Source organism: Lathyrus oleraceus, chromosome 4 (assembly GCF_024323335.1).
Source record: "Lathyrus oleraceus cultivar Zhongwan6 chromosome 4, CAAS_Psat_ZW6_1.0, whole genome shotgun sequence".
In the NCBI taxonomy this organism is placed as follows: domain Eukaryota; kingdom Viridiplantae; phylum Streptophyta; class Magnoliopsida; order Fabales; family Fabaceae; genus Lathyrus; species Lathyrus oleraceus.
In genome coordinates, this window is record NC_066582.1 from 488,615,165 (window position 1) to 488,631,134 (window position 15,970).

The following is a 15,970-nucleotide window of genomic DNA, read 5'->3' on the forward strand; positions in this document are numbered from 1 at the left end:
ACCTATTCTGGTATCCCGATGCCTTTCTTTTCGGATTTTATCCTATAAACAACCCAGTAACCGGTTCAGGATAATTTTCCTTTCGAGTATATTATTCACGTTTTGACGGCTATGAATAATATATCTCATGCGCTCTTTAGTTGGAATCTTTTGTTGATTTTCCCCAACTGAGCAAGATTCGTATTCTTTGGAGAATCGAATATCCATCCTTTAACCAATTCGTGTTTTGGATGATGAGTGTTTTGGAAGTGAAAACCAATTCACGTCTTCGGATCTTATCCTATAAACAACCCAGTAACCGGTTCAGGATAATGTTCCTTTCGAGTATATTATTCACGTTTTGACGGCTATGAATAATATGTCTCATGCGCTCTTTGGTTGGAGTCCTTTGTTGATCTTCCCCAGTCGAGTAAGATTCGCATTCCTTGTGGAATCGAATATCCATCCTATAAACAAGTCTGCTGTTCTAGCTTTCTTCAGGGTGATGAGTGTTTTGGAACACAAACCAATTCACGATTTCGGATTTTATCCTATAAACAACCTACAACCCGGTTCAGGATAATCTTCCTTTGTGAGTATTCTATCCACGTTCTGACGGTAATGGATATTATATCTCGTTCACTCTTAGGTCAATCTTTTGTTGTTTTCCCCTCAGAGTAAGATTCATTTTCCTTGTGGAATTGAATATCCATCCTATAAACAAGTCTGCTGTTCTAGCTTTCTTCAGGGTGATGAGTGTTTTGGAACACAAACCAATTCACGATTTCGGATTTTATCCTATAAACAACCTACAACCCGGTTCAGGATAACTTTCCATGCGAGTACGTTATTCACGTTTTGACGGCTATGAATAATATATCTCATGCACTCTCTTGTCGAACACTTTGTTTGTTTCCCCAACTGAGTAAGATTTGCATTCTTTACAGAATCAAATATCCATCCTATAAACAAGTTTGCTTTCGCTCTCTTCAGGATGATGAGTGTTTTGGAACACACACCAATTCACGTCTTTCGGTCGGTCACCTATTATATACCCAGTAACCGGTATCCTTGGTGTTCCCTCCTTTCTGCTCCCTATTATGACCTCGGTCCCCCTGTGGAGTCAGATTTTCCTGAGTTTGTTACCCTTATGCCTGGTAACATCTCGTTTTCTTTGGTGCTTCCTCAGTGAAGTTTTCTGTTGCTTCTCCCCAGGAGTCAGCTTGTGTCTTTCCAATGGATTTATTTTCCTTGAGAATTTTCTTTTCCCCAGTGTGAGTCCTTCACTCCCCAGTGAGGTCTCCAGTCTGTTTTCTGTTTTTCTAATCAGAGTCGTGTTTTGTTCACGTTGTGTCAGTTTTGTTTATCCCCAACTAGAGTCTTGTTAGAGTCTCTGTTCCTGGTGAGTGTATTACTCCAATGGATCGTCTTTTCTTCTGTGTGAATCATATTCCCCACAGAATTTGTGTCTTTTGCATGCATACATTTGCATCATGAGGTCTCTTAGGGACCAAAATTCGTCTCATTACTGTTATTTAAGCCCATTCTACCGCGTCGAGATGAAGATTTCTAAACTTCACTTCTCCGGCTAGAATGACCTTAAATAGGGGCATCTGTAAGACCCCAATTTTGGCCCTAAGATCCCTCATGGCCCATATCATATCATATCATGGCCTCAAGGATCATTGCATGCCCTAGCTTCCCTCCTTGTGGGTAGGTTGCTTTGTGAGTGTGGTTCTTGATCACCAAGCATACTTTGCATTTGTATATCTTTGCTTTTTCATATGTTTATCATTCAAAAAGTACAAAAATATTGTCAGTCTAACCTTGTTGCTTGCAGTTGAAGCAATCATCATCAATTAGGTCAAAGACAGTCAACAGTCAGTCAAAGCAATGGATGGTGGCCATTCTTGCAGAATTTGGGCACCATGATCAACAATCAAGAGTTCATTTACCTTGGGACATCATTTGAAGTCAAGTTCTCAAGGAATTAGGGTTTGGAATTCATCAGAAGTGCTTCAGTCAATCCAAAATCCTAAAAAAGTCAAACTTGGTCAACTGTGGATTTAATCAGGGATTTGATGAATAGAATTGATTTGAAGGAGTTCATTCATGCTTACACAAGCCTCATATATCATGTCCAACCTCATCATGGAAGAATTTGAAGCAGAATCAGAAATTTCCCAAATAGAAAGTGGACCTGTAATTTCAACTGCCAAAAATGGAAACTTCTTGATCTTAAACTTACATCATGATACAAGCTTCAAATGAATTTTTGTCCAACATGAAAGTTGAAGATCTTGTTCTCCCATTTTCAAAAAGTCCAAGAACTCCCAAATCCCATGTGTGGTTGTCAAGATATGATCAATTCAATTTCAAAAATTTGTGAACTTCAACAAGCCATATCTCATGAACCATAAGGCCAAATTTGTGGGGTTTTTTTCCTATAAACCACATTTTTCCTCCTCTTTCCAAAAATATAAATTTCATCCTCCAAAACCTTGCCAATCAAAATGGCATTTTTTGACCTATTTCATTTAAAAATCAAGTTTGACCAACCATTGACTTTTTGAATTATTGATTTTCACACCCTTTGGCCAATTGGAAATGTTTGGAAACATCATTTGCAACTTGTCTAGAGCCCTAACTTGGCCAGAAACATGCATCTCCATGGGCAAAAAATGCAAGCTTGGTAATTTGGCAAATGGCTTCATATAAGCAAATCAAGGACAGCAATCCATCAGCAGACCAAAAACAGCAAACACAAATGTTACTTGCAGCCTGTCCAAAGGCCCATTTCGACCACAAACTCACACCTCCACTTCCATACTTTCCAAATTAGCAAATATGCATAATGGTTCATTTAAGTTAATGTGGTTTAACACTTGATTAACTAAGTTAAAACAGTGATATATAAGTGCATTTTCTGACATTTGCCAACCCTAGAGACTAAGACACAGCAGCCATCACAGAGAATACTCCCATTCACTCCTTCTTGCATTTTTGCATTTTAGAAAATTCTGAGCAAAAGCTTCAAGGAGCTCGAGCCCTCTTGCTTCCTTCATCATTTGGACAACCTTGTGAAGCATTTTGAACCCTTAAATCATGACTGGAACCCCCTTTTGAACACTGCATCTTCAAGCTACCAACAATGGCAAATCGTTATTTGTTTATTTCCAAGCATCCTTGAGCTAAGGAAACTTCATCACCCATCATTTCAAAGCAGGGAGGGCATCTGTTTCGACCTCTAGCAACCAGAAAATCACACTTTCATTCAGCTCTTCAAATCTGGTTGGTATTTCGATTCTTTGTTTTTTTAAAACCATTGCATGTTCCTTATAGATCTTTACATGCTGAGTATGTTGAGCTTCGATTCACATGAAATGATTAAGTAATGCATGAAATATTTGGAAAAGAATTTTTGTGTTCAATGTCATTTTGCTCGATGCATGCTGCTCCATGTATTTCAATGCAATTGGCCTGTGGATTCATGATGCCTGATGCTTGCTGATGCTATTGCCATGGTTAATTTTGAGTTCTGGGCACTTTGATTTTTGCTCATGTTTAGATGTTGATGATGATGATACCCTGTTTATGAACCCTAGCTGCCCAGAATTTTCCATGAGTCGTGTTTGAGTTTTGTTTGTGTGATGTTGCATGAACATTGTTAATACCTTGCTGTTTGCCATGCTGGTCGAATGTTGTTTTGATGTTGGTGATACCATGAACATTGCTGCTGTTAAACCCTAGGGTTTCATAAACCCAGAATTTGATGCTCATTGGCCCGTGTACTGTTCCATTGGGAACTGGCCAATCACAACATTTCCCGTGTCCCTTCAAAACGGGGCGTTTTGATTAATGAGATGTTTATTTACAAAATTGCCACTGTTGACCCTTGTTTGACTTGTTTTCCATGCTATTTTGCTCATGTTGTCTCATTTGTTTCATCAACTTACAAAATTCCTAACTCATTCATTATTCATCCAAAAATCATGAAAATTTTTCCATCATCTTCACATGGATGTCTAGTATTTGATTATGATTTTTAATTAATTTTTCATTGGCTGGATTTTAATTGGTAATTGGTTTCCTAACATGTATGCATAATTGATACATTTTTCCATTCCTTTTGTGAAATTGTCATGATGTATCCATTGCCCCTGAAACTTTTTGTGGTGAAACTAGACTCATTCATCTTTGTTTTGATGTAGAGTTTGTGCATTTATCATTTGTGGTGTGTGAGATATGATTTTCTGAAGTAGGGTGTGTCAATTTGTGTCACACCAATGATATGCAAGTTCATGATTTTTGTTCACATGCTTCCTGGCCTCCAAATAATGTGAAATTTTGCATGATTGTTCTCTCATATGTCTAGTTTGTGTATGAATTTTCCTGGAATTAATTATGCCATTTCCTATTTGTTTGAGAATTTTCTTCCCTGCCTAGTCAATGGTTGACTTTATGTGATACATGTTGCCAAATCCTTTGTGAAATTCTCATATCTTATTGTATGATCATGAAATTTCATATGTGATAACTAGACATATTGAGCTTTGCATTGGTGTTAATCTCATTCATTTCTCATCTATTTTCAATTTGATATGATTTTTTGAAGTTGACCCATGTTTGTTGACCTTCATTGTGCATGCTTAAATTTGGTTTGACTTCTTGATTTTAATTGACTGCCTTCCTCTCATCCAAATGCAATGAAATTTGACATGCTTGCCATGCTAGATGTTAGGATTGAATGTGATTTATTTGATAATTTTTGGGATTGTTTGGGTTGACTTTTGAATGAAGTCTTGCTGTTGACTTCTATATGCTTTCCTTTGCCATGCTTTGCATTCTTTTGTGTATGAAATGACAATGATGCATGATTTGATTGTGAATCCAATTGAGATAGCTTCTTAAATGTTTGAACATGAATTGGGTTGACTTTCCTTTGCTGTTCTGACCTTTTCTTTCATCTTTGACCCTAGGCTAGTCCTATTGGTCTTTTGAGCTTACAATTGAGTTAATGTTTCAGGTTAAGCACCAATGCCTCAAAGATCATTCAAATTTGATTGAGCTGGATTATATATATCATGTGCTAACCCTTGTTTTGTAGGTGTGACTCATATAGTTGAGTCTTGTGCTTTGCACATTGGTCCCTCTGTGGTTGACTGTTGTTTATCCTTTCCTTTGTTTTAAACTGTTGAACTGTTTACTAATTGGTTTGACTTTTTTCAGGTACTTTAGTTGCTTAAGTTCTTTGAACTTGCTTTGCTTTGCTATTTAGCAATTTGCTTTGAGGTATAATTACTTCTTCTTCATGTAGTCTGGAGACCCGGTCTGTTATTTGACCGGGCAAACTGTCTGAAGTCCTCCTTAAGAGGCAATGCTTGTGTGTGTTTAAAATTGTCCCAAGCAGGAAAAGTCCTTCAAGTAAGGCAATTGGTAGATCAAAGGGATAAGTAGCCTATCCCCTACTATTCAGTGAGTCCTCTCCTTGCTCCCATTACATGGTTGTAGCATTGAGATAAAAACCCAAGATCTATTGAGTCAATAATGTGGAAAGAGCTCCATCTTTCTGAGCTCCCACACTTTCTGATATGCTCTCCCTGATCAGGGATAGAAGCAATGAGGCACACCCCTCATCTCCTTTTCATTTGCTTCACCTTAGCCTCTCAATGGCAAGGTTAAGAGCGACATTTACCTATTACAGTGGACTTTCATAGTCAAACCCTCTTGTGTGAGCCCCCCTTTGTTTGGCTATAGAGCGTGCTGTTTGATATTCATTGATTGATTGATTGCTTCATATGCACATGTTTGCTTGTATGTTATGCATTTATCATCATCAATTGCCATTAATGCATGATCATCTCATTTGCTTTTGTGATGCTATCATTGTTGTTTGCCCATGGAGGACAATTGTAAGTCCATTGCTTTTGGCATTTGCTCCTATGATATGGAAGGATAGAGTGTGAGACCTCATTGGTCACTCATATCTTCTGTTTTATCTGTTTGTATGTGAGGATACAGTTATAAGTCCCTGTAAGTTGGCATCTGTTTTCCTGTGATCATAATTTGATCTGTTTGATGTTGTATGTGAGGTTGCAGTTATAAGTCCCTGTAAGTTGGCATCTGCTTTCCTGTGATCATAGCTTGTTTTATCTGTTGTATGTGAGGATCCATTGTAAGTCCCAGTAATGTGGCATTGGTATTCCTGTGAGCATATCTGTGGAGTTAACCTAAGTCCAGATGAATTGGCAGTTGACTTTCATGTTCCATCTTTGTTTTCTTCTGTGGAGATTAGTGTAAGACCATTGAGTGGCTTCTGATATCCCATTTTGTTTTAGGAGACTGGTGTAAATCCATCTATTGGTATCCGGTATCCGCCTTTTATTTCTTTGTCTGTGGAGATTAGTGTAAGTCCATTGAGTGGCCTCTGATATCCCATTTTGTTTTAGGAGATTGGTATAAGACCAGTGATTGGCATCCGGTATCCGCTTTTCTTTGCTTTGTTTGTTTGTTATTATCCGTTGCTATTCCAAAGGACACACTTGAATCATCTCCTATATGATTTCAAGAAGTGAACCTTCTAAGAAGTTTTACGATCCATCTTCATCCATTCATCATTCATTATGTCCTAAACCTTTTCACACATTACTTTCAAACTTGACATAGTTATTGTGCAAACATTTTCATGTTTTCTAACTAAAAACCTGGACTCAAGTCCTTGACTTTTTTTCAAACTCCATTTTCATAATACTTCTTCTGAATCAATCTTAATCATACTTTGACTTCACTTTCATAATCACAATCAATTAACTTCACCCATTCACTTGTTTTGGCTTTGTCCATTGTTAATCTTTTCACATTAGCCATAGGTTTCAATTATCTTTGCGGTTGATGTAAATCTTGCCTATCCTTAGTGAGTCGACAGTAAGACTTCCGTACTGAAAACAGGGCTAACCCCTCTAGTACGTCGAAGCTATCCTCGCATGGTGGATGTTGTTTTTGGTCGAGTGTTCTCCCATTGATAATGAAAAGCCTTAGTGCTTGTGTTTAAAACTGAATCCACCAACTTTTGGAAATCTTTTAGCCGAACTACGGCGTTTTGATCCTTACCTTTGATGGAAGGTACGTAGGCAGCGGGTTCATCCAATAACCCAATAATAAAAATGTATATTCTTTTCTCATCATCCCAATCATGTTTGCACAATGTTTATGTCATAACAAATAACAATTTTTTACAACAAGTGTGAAAAGGGCTCCCTAGGAGTACCTAGGACGTGATGGGTGCCTAACACCTTCCCATTGCGTAATTTACCCCTTACCCAGACTCTCTGATCTTTTTATTAGTTTTCTACGTGTAAAACTTCTTAGGCTTTTGTTCGCTTTTTAGCCAATCCTTTGGATAAATAAAAGTGCGGTGGCGACTCGAATTTCATTGTATGCTTTGCTTATGGTTTAATCGATAAATCATATAGCGACGAATACACCGCTACACCCAACAGACGAAATTTTCCAGGTCGGGCAGTCATCGGGAAAGGGGGAAGCCAGCCAAAAAGGTAAAAGTTCCGACTACGGCAAGCAGTCGCCGGGAAATGAAAAATCCACAACCAAAGAGTATTCCCCAACACACAAATTTTTTGACGCCGGGTTGTCATCGAGAAAGGGAGAAGCCAACTAAAAAGGTAAAAGTTCCGATGACGGCAAGCAGTCGCCGGGAAATGAAAAATCCAACACAAAAGAGTATTCCCCAACCGAAATTTTCGACGCCGGGCAATCATCGGGAAAGGGAGAAGCCAGCCAAAAAGGTAAAAGTTCCGACGACGGTAAGCAGTCGCCGGGAAATGAAAAATCCACCACCAAAGAGTATTCCCCAACACACGAAATTTTCGACGTCGGGCCGTCATCGGGAAAGGGAGAAGCCAGCCAAAAAGGTAAAAGTTCCTACGACGGCAAGCAGTCGTCCGGAAATGAAAAATCCACCACCAAAGAGTATTCCCCAACACACGAAATATTCGACGCCGAGCAGTCATCGGGAAAGGGAGAAGACAACCAAAAAGGTAAAAGTTTCGACGACGGCAAGCAATCGCCGAGAAATGAAAAATCCACCACCAAAGAGTATTCCCAAACACACGAAATTTTTGACGTCGAGCAGTCATCGGGAAAGGGAGAAGACAGCCAAAAAGGTAAAAGTTCCGACGACGGCAAGCAGTCGTCGGGAAATGAAAAATCCACCACCAAAGAGTATTCCCCAACACACGAAACATTCGGTGTCGGGCAGTCATCGGGAATTGGAGAAGCCAGCCAAAAAGGTAAAAGTTCTGACGACGGTAAACAGTCGCCGAGAAATGAAAAATCCACCACCAAAGAGTATTCCCCAACACACGAAATTTTCGACACCGAGCAGTCATCGGGAAAGGGAGAAGCCAGCCAAAAAGGTAAAAGTTCCGACGACGGCAAGCAGTCGCCGGGAAATGAAAAATCCACCACAAAATAATATTCCCCAACACACGAAATATTTGACGCCGAGTAGTCATTGGGGAAGGGAGAAGCCAGCCAAAAAGGTAAAAGTTCCGACGACGGCAAGCAGTCGTCGGGAAATGAAAAATCCACCCCCAAAGAGTATTCCCCAACACAAGAAATTTTCGACGCCAGGTAGTCATCGGGAAATGGATAAGCCAGCCAAAAAGGTAAAAGTTCCGACGACGGCAAGCAGTCGCCGGGAAATGAAAAATCCACCACCAAAGAGTCTTCCCCAACACACGAAATTTTCGATGCCGTGCAGTCATCGGGAAAGGGAGAAGCCAGCCAAAAAGGTAAAAGTTCCGACGACGACAAGCAGTCGCCGGGAAATGAAAAATCCACCACCCAAAAGAATCCCCAACACACGAAATTTTCGATGCCGGGTAGTCATCGGGAAAGGGAGAAGCCGGCCAAAAAGGTAAAAGTTCCGACGACGGCAAGCAGTCGCCGGGAAATGAAAAATCCACCACCAAAGAGTATTCCCCAACACACGAAATTTTCGACACCGTGCAGTCATCGGGAAAATGAGAAGCCATTCAAAAAGGTAAAAGTTCCGACGACGGCAAGCAGTCGCCGGGAAATGAAAAATCCACCACCAAAGAGTATTCTCCAACACACGAAATTTTCGATACCGAGCAGTCATCGGAAAAGGGAGAAGCCAGCCAAAAAGGTAAAAGTTCCGACGACAGCAAGCAGTCGCCGGGAAATGAAAAATCCACCACCAAAGAGTCTTCCCTAACACATGAAATTTTCGACGCCGGGTAGTCATCGGGAAAGGGAGAAGCCAGCCAAAAAGGTAAAAGTTCCGACGATGGCAAGCAGTCGCCGGGAAATGAAAAATCCACCACCAAAGAGTATTCCCCAACACATGAAATTTTCGACGCCGGGCAGTTATTGGGAAAGGGAGAAGCCAGCCAAAAAGGTAAAAGTTCCGACGACGGCAAGCAGTCGTCGGGAAATGAAAAATCCACCACCAAAGAGTCTTCCCCAACACATGAAATTTTCGACGCCGGGTAGTCATCGGGAAAAGGAGAAGCCAGCCAAAAAGTGAAAAGTTCCGACGACGGCAAGCAGTCGCCGGGAAATGAAAAATCCACCACGAAAGAGTATTCCCCAACAGACGAAATTTTCCATGTCGGGCAATCATCGGGAAAGGGAGAAGCCAGCCAAAAAGGTAAAAGTTCCGACTACGGCAAGCAGTCGCCGGGAAATGAAAAATCCACAACCAAAGAGTATTCCCCAACACACAAATTTTTTGACGCCGGGTTGTCATCGAGAAAGGGAGAAGCCAACTAAAAAGGTAAAAGTTCCGATGACGGCAAGCAGTCGCCGGGAAATGAAAAATCCAACACAAAAGAGTATTCCCCAACCGAAATTTTCGACGCCGGGCAATCATCGGGAAAGGGAGAAGCCAGCCAAAAAGGTAAAAGTTCCGACGACGGTAAGCAGTCGCCGGGAAATGAAAAATCCACCACCAAAGAGTATTCCCCAACACACGAAATTTTCGACGTCGAGCCGTCATCGGGAAAGGGAGAAGCCAGCCAAAAAGGTAAAAGTTCCTACGACGGCAAGCAGTCGTCCGGAAATGAAAAATCCACCACCAAAGAGTATTCCCCAACACACGAAATATTCGACGCCGAGCAGTCATCGGGAAAGGGAGAAGACAACCAAAAAGGTAAAAGTTCCAACGACGGCAAGCAATCGCCGAGAAATGAAAAATCCACCACCAAAGAGTATTCCCAAACACACGAAATTTTTGACGCCGAGCAGTCATCGGGAAAGGGAGAAGACAGCCAAAAAGGTAAAAGTTCCGACGACGGCAAGCAGTCGTCGGAAATTGAAAAATCCACCACCAAAGAGTATTCCCCAACACACGAAACATTCGGTGTCGGGCAATCATCGGGAATTGGAGAAGCCAGCCAAAAAGGTAAAAGTTCTGACGACGGTAAACAGTCGCCGAGAAATGAAAAATCCACCACCAAAGAGTATTCCCCAACACACGAAATTTTCGACACCGAGCAGTCATCGGGAAAGGGAGAAGCCAGCCAAAAAGGTAAAAGTTCCGACGACGGCAAGCAGTCGCCGGGAAATGAAAAATCCACCACAAAATAATATTCCCCAACACACGAAATATTTGACGCCGAGTAGTCATTGGGGAAGGGAGAAGCCAGCCAAAAAGGTAAAAGTTCCGACGACGGCAAATAGTCGTCGGGAAATGAAAAATCCACCCCCAAAGAGTATTCCCCAATACAAGAAATTTTCGACGCCAGGTAGTCATCGGGAAATGGATAAGCCAGCCAAAAAGGTAAAAGTTCCGACGACGGCAAGCAGTCGCCGGGAAATGAAAAATCCACCACCAAAGAGTCTTCCCCAACACACGAAATTTTCGATGCCGTGCAGTCATCGGGAAAGGGAGAAGCCAGCCAAAAAGGTAAAAGTTTCGACGACGACAAGCAGTCGCCGGGAAATGAAAAATCCACCACCCAAAAGAATCCCCAACACACGAAATTTTCGATGCCGGGTAGTCATCGGGAAAGGGAGAAGCCGGCCAAAAAGGTAAAAGTTCCGACGACGGCAAGCAGTCGCCGGGAAATGAAAAATCCACCACCAAAGAGTATTCCCCAACACATGAAATTTTCGACACCGTGCAGTCATCGGGAAAATGAGAAGCCAGTCAAAAAGGTAAAAGTTCCGACGACGGCAAGCAGTCGCCGAGAAATGAAAAATCCACCACCAAAGAGTATTCTCCAACACACGAAATTTTCGATACCGAGCAGTCATCGGAAAAGGGAGAAGCCAGCCAAAAAGGTAAAAGTTCCGACGACAGCAAGCAGTTGCCGGGAAATGAAAAATCCACCACCAAAGAGTCTTCCCTAACACATGAAATTTTCGACGCCGGGTAGTCATCGGGAAAGGGAGAAGCCAGCCAAAAAGGTAAAAGTTCTGACGATGGCAAGCAGTCGCCGGGAAATGAAAAATCCACCACCAAAGAGTATTCCCCAACACATGAAATTTTCGACGCCGGGCAGTTATTGGGAAAGGGAGAAGCCAGCCAAAAAGGTAAAAGTTCCGACGACGGCAAGCAGTCGTCGGGAAATGAAAAATCCACCACCAAAGAGTCTTCCCCAACACATGAAATTTTCGACGCCGGGTAGTCATCGGGAAAAGGAGAAGCCAGCCAAAAAGGTAAAAGTTCCGACGACGGCAAGCAGTCGCCGGGAAATGAAAAATCCACCACGAAAGAGTATTCCCCAACAGACGAAATTTTCCATGTCGGGCAGTCATCGGGAAAGGGAGAAGCCAGCCAAAAAGGTAAAAGTTCCGACTACGGCAAGCAGTCGCCGGGAAATGAAAAATCCACAACCAAAGAGTATTCCCCAACACACAAATTTTTTAACGCCGGGTTGTCATCGAGAAAGGGAGAAGCCAACTAAAAAGGTAAAAGTTCCGATGACGGCAAGCAGTCGCCGGGAAATGAAAAATCCAACACAAAAGAGTATTCCCCAACCGAAATTTTCGACGCCGGGAAATCATCGGGAAAGGGAGAAGCCAGCCAAAAAGGTAAAAGTTCCGACGACGGTAAGGAGTCGCCGGGAAATGAAAAATCCACCACCAAAGAGTATTCCCCAACACACGAAATTTTCGACGTCGGGCCGTCATCGGGAAAGGGAGAAGCCAGCCAAAAAGGTAAAAGTTCCTACGACGGCAAGCAGTCGTCCGGAAATGAAAAATCCACCACCAAAGAGTATTCCCCAACACACGAAATATTCGACGCCGAGCAGTCATCGGGAAAGGGAGAAGACAACCAAAAAGGTAAAAGTTCCGACGACGGCAAGCAATCGCCGAGAAATGAAAAATCCACCACCAAAGAGTATTCCCAAACACACGAAATTTTTGACGCCGAGCAGTCATCGGGAAAGGGAGAAGACAGCCAAAAAGGTAAAAGTTCCGACGACGGCAAGCAGTCGTCGGGAAATGAAAAATCCACCACCAAAGAGTATTCCCCAACACACGAAACTTTCGGTGTCGGGCAGTCATCGGGAATTGGAGAAGCCAGCCAAAAAGGTAAAAGTTCTGACGACGGTAAACAGTCGTTGAGAAATGAAAAATCCACCACCAAAGAGTATTCCCCAACACACGAAATTTTCGACACCGAGCAGTCATCGGGAAAGGGAGAAGCCAGCCAAAAAGGTAAAAGTTCCGACGACGGCAAGCAGTCGCCGGGAAATGAAAAATCCACCACAAAATAATATTCCCCAACACACGAAATATTTGACGCCGAGTAGTCATTGGGGAAGGGAGAAGCCAGCCAAAAAGGTAAAAGTTCCGACGACGGCAAGCAGTCGTCGGGAAATGAAAAATCCACCCCCAAAGAGTATTCCCCAACACAAGAAATTTTCGACGCCAGGTAGTCATCGGGAAATGGATAAGCCAGCCAAAAAGGTAAAAGTTCCGACGACGGCAAGCAGTCGCCGGGAAATGAAAAATCCACCACCAAAGAGTATTCCCCAACACACGAAATTTTCGATGCCGTGCAGTCATCGGGAAAGGGAGAAGCCAGCCAAAAAGGTAAAAGTTCCGACGACGACAAGCAGTCGCCGGGAAATGAAAAATCCACCACCCAAAAGAATCCCCAACACACGAAATTTTCGATGCCGGGTAGTCATCGGGAAAGGGAGAAGCCGGCCAAAAAGGTAAAAGTTCCGACGACGGCAAGCAGTCGCCGGGAAATGAAAAATCCACCACCAAAGAGTATTCCCCAACACACGAAATTTTCGACACCGTGCAGTCATCGGGAAAATGAGAAGCCAGTCAAAAAGGTAAAAGTTCCGACGACGGCAAGCAGTCGCCGGGAAATGAAAAATCCACCACCAAAGAGTATTCTCCAACACACGAAATTTTCGATACCGAGCAGTCATCGGGAAAGGGAGAAGCCAGCCAAAAAGGTAAAAGTTCCGACGACAGCAAGCAGTCGCCGGGAAATGAAAAATCCACCACCAAAGAGTCTTCCCTAACACATGAAATTTTCGACGCCGGGTAGTCATCGGGAAAGGGAGAAGCCAGCCAAAAAGGTAAAAGTTCCGACGATGGCAAGCAGTCGCCGGGAAATGAAAAATCCACCACCAAAGAGTATTCCCCAACACATGAAATTTTCGACGCCGGGCAGTTATTGGGAAAGGGAGAAGCCAGCCAAAAAAGTAAAAGTTCCGACGACGGCAAGCAGTCGTCGGGAAATGAAAAATCCATCACCAAAGAGTATTCCCCAACACACGAAATTTTCCATGTCGGGCAGTCATTGGGAAAGGGAGAAGCCAGCCAAAAAGGTAAAAGTTCCGACTACGGCAAGCAGTCGCCGGGAAATGAAAAATCCACCACCAAAGAGTATTCCCCAACACACAAATTTTTTGACGCCGGGTTGTCATCGAGAAAGGGAGAAGCCAACTAAAAAGGTAAAAGTTCCGATGACGGCAAGCAGTCGCCGGGAAATGAAAAATCCAACACAAAAGAGTATTCCCCAACCGAAATTTTCGACGCCGGGCAATCATCGGGAAAGGGAGAAGCCAGCCAAAAAGGTAAAAGTTCCGACGACGGTAAGCAGTCGCCGGGAAATGAAAAATCCACCACCAAAGAGTATTCCCCAACACACGAAATTTTCGACGTCGGGCCGTCATCGGGAAAGGGAGAAGCCAGCCAAAAAGGTAAAAGTTCCTACGACGGCAAGCAGTCGTCCGGAAATGAAAAATCCACCACCAAAGAGTATTCCCCAACACACGAATATTCGACGCCGAGCAGTCATCTGGAAAGGGAGAAGACAACCAAAAAGGTAAAAGTTCCGACGACGGCAAGCAATCGCCGAGAAATGAAAAATCCCCCACCAAAGAGTATTCCCAAACACACAAAATTTTTGACGCCGAGCAGTCATCGGGAAAGGGAGAAGACAGCCAAAAAGGTAAAAGTTTCGACGACGGCAAGCAGTCGTCGGGAAATGAAAAATCCACCACCAAAGAGTATTCCCCAACACACGAAACATTCGGTGTCGGGCAGTCATCGGGAATTGGAGAAGCCAGCCAAAAAGGTAAAAGTTCTGACGACGGTAAACAGTCGCTGAGAAATGAAAAATCCACCACCAAAGAGTATTCCCCAACACACGAAATTTTAAACACCGAGCAGTCATCGGGAAAGGGAGAAGCCAGCCAAAAAGGTAAAAGTTCCGACGACGGCAAGCAGTCGCCGGGAAATGAAAAATCCACCACAAAATAATATTCCCCAACACACGAAATATTTGACGCCGAGTAGTCATTGGGGAAGGGAGAAGCCAGCCAAAAAGGTAAAAGTTCCGACGACGGCAAGCAGTCGTCGGGAAATGAAAAATCCACCCCCAAAGAGTATTCCCCAACACAAGAAATTTTCGACGCCAGGTAGTCATCGGGAAATGGATAAGCCAGCCAAAAAGGTAAAAGTTCCGACGACGGCAAGCAGTCGCCGGGAAATGAAAAATCCACCACCAAAGAGTATTCCCAAACACACGAAATTTTCGATGCCGTGCAGTCATCGGGAAAGGGAGAAGCCAGCCAAAAAGGTAAAAGTTCCGACGACGACAAGCAGTCGCCGGGAAATGAAAAATCCACCACCCAAAAGAATCCCCAACACACGAAATTTTCGATGCCGGGTAGTCATCGGGAAAGGGAGAAGCCGGCCAAAAAGGTAAAAGTTCCGACGACGGCAAGCAGTCGCCGGGAAATGAAAAATCCACCACCAAAGAGTATTCTCCAACACACGAAATTTTCGACACCGTGCAGTCATCGGGAAATGAGAAGCCAGTCAAAAAGGTAAAATTCCGACGACGGCAAGCAGTCGCCGGGAAATGAAAAATCCACCACCAAAGAGTATTCTCCAACACACGAAATTTTCGATACCGAGCAGTCATCGGGAAAGGGAGAAGCCAGCCAAAAGGTAAAAGTTCCGACGACAGCAAGCAGTCGCCGGGAAATGAAAAATCCACCACAAAGAGTCTTCCCTAACACATGAAATTTTCGACGCCGGGTAGTCATCGGGAAAGGGAGAAGCCAGCCAAAAAGGTAAAAGTTCCGACGATGGCAAGCAGTCGCCGGGAAATGAAAAATCCACCACCAAAGAGTATTCCCCAACACATGAAATTTTCGACGCCGGGCAGTTATTGGGAAAGGGAGAAGCCAGCCAAAAAGGTAAAAGTTCCGACGACGGCAAGCAGTCGTCGGGAAATGATAAATCCATCACCAAAGAGTATTCCCCAACACACGAAATTTTCCATGTCGGGCAGTCATTGGGAAAGGGAGAAGCCAGCCAAAAAGGTAAAAGTTCCGACTACGGCAAGCAGTCGCCGGGAAATGAAAAATCCACCACCAAAGAGTATTCCCCAACACACAAATTTTTTGACGCCGGGTTGTCATCGAGAAAGGGAGAAGCCAACTAAAAAGGTAAAAGTTCCGATGAC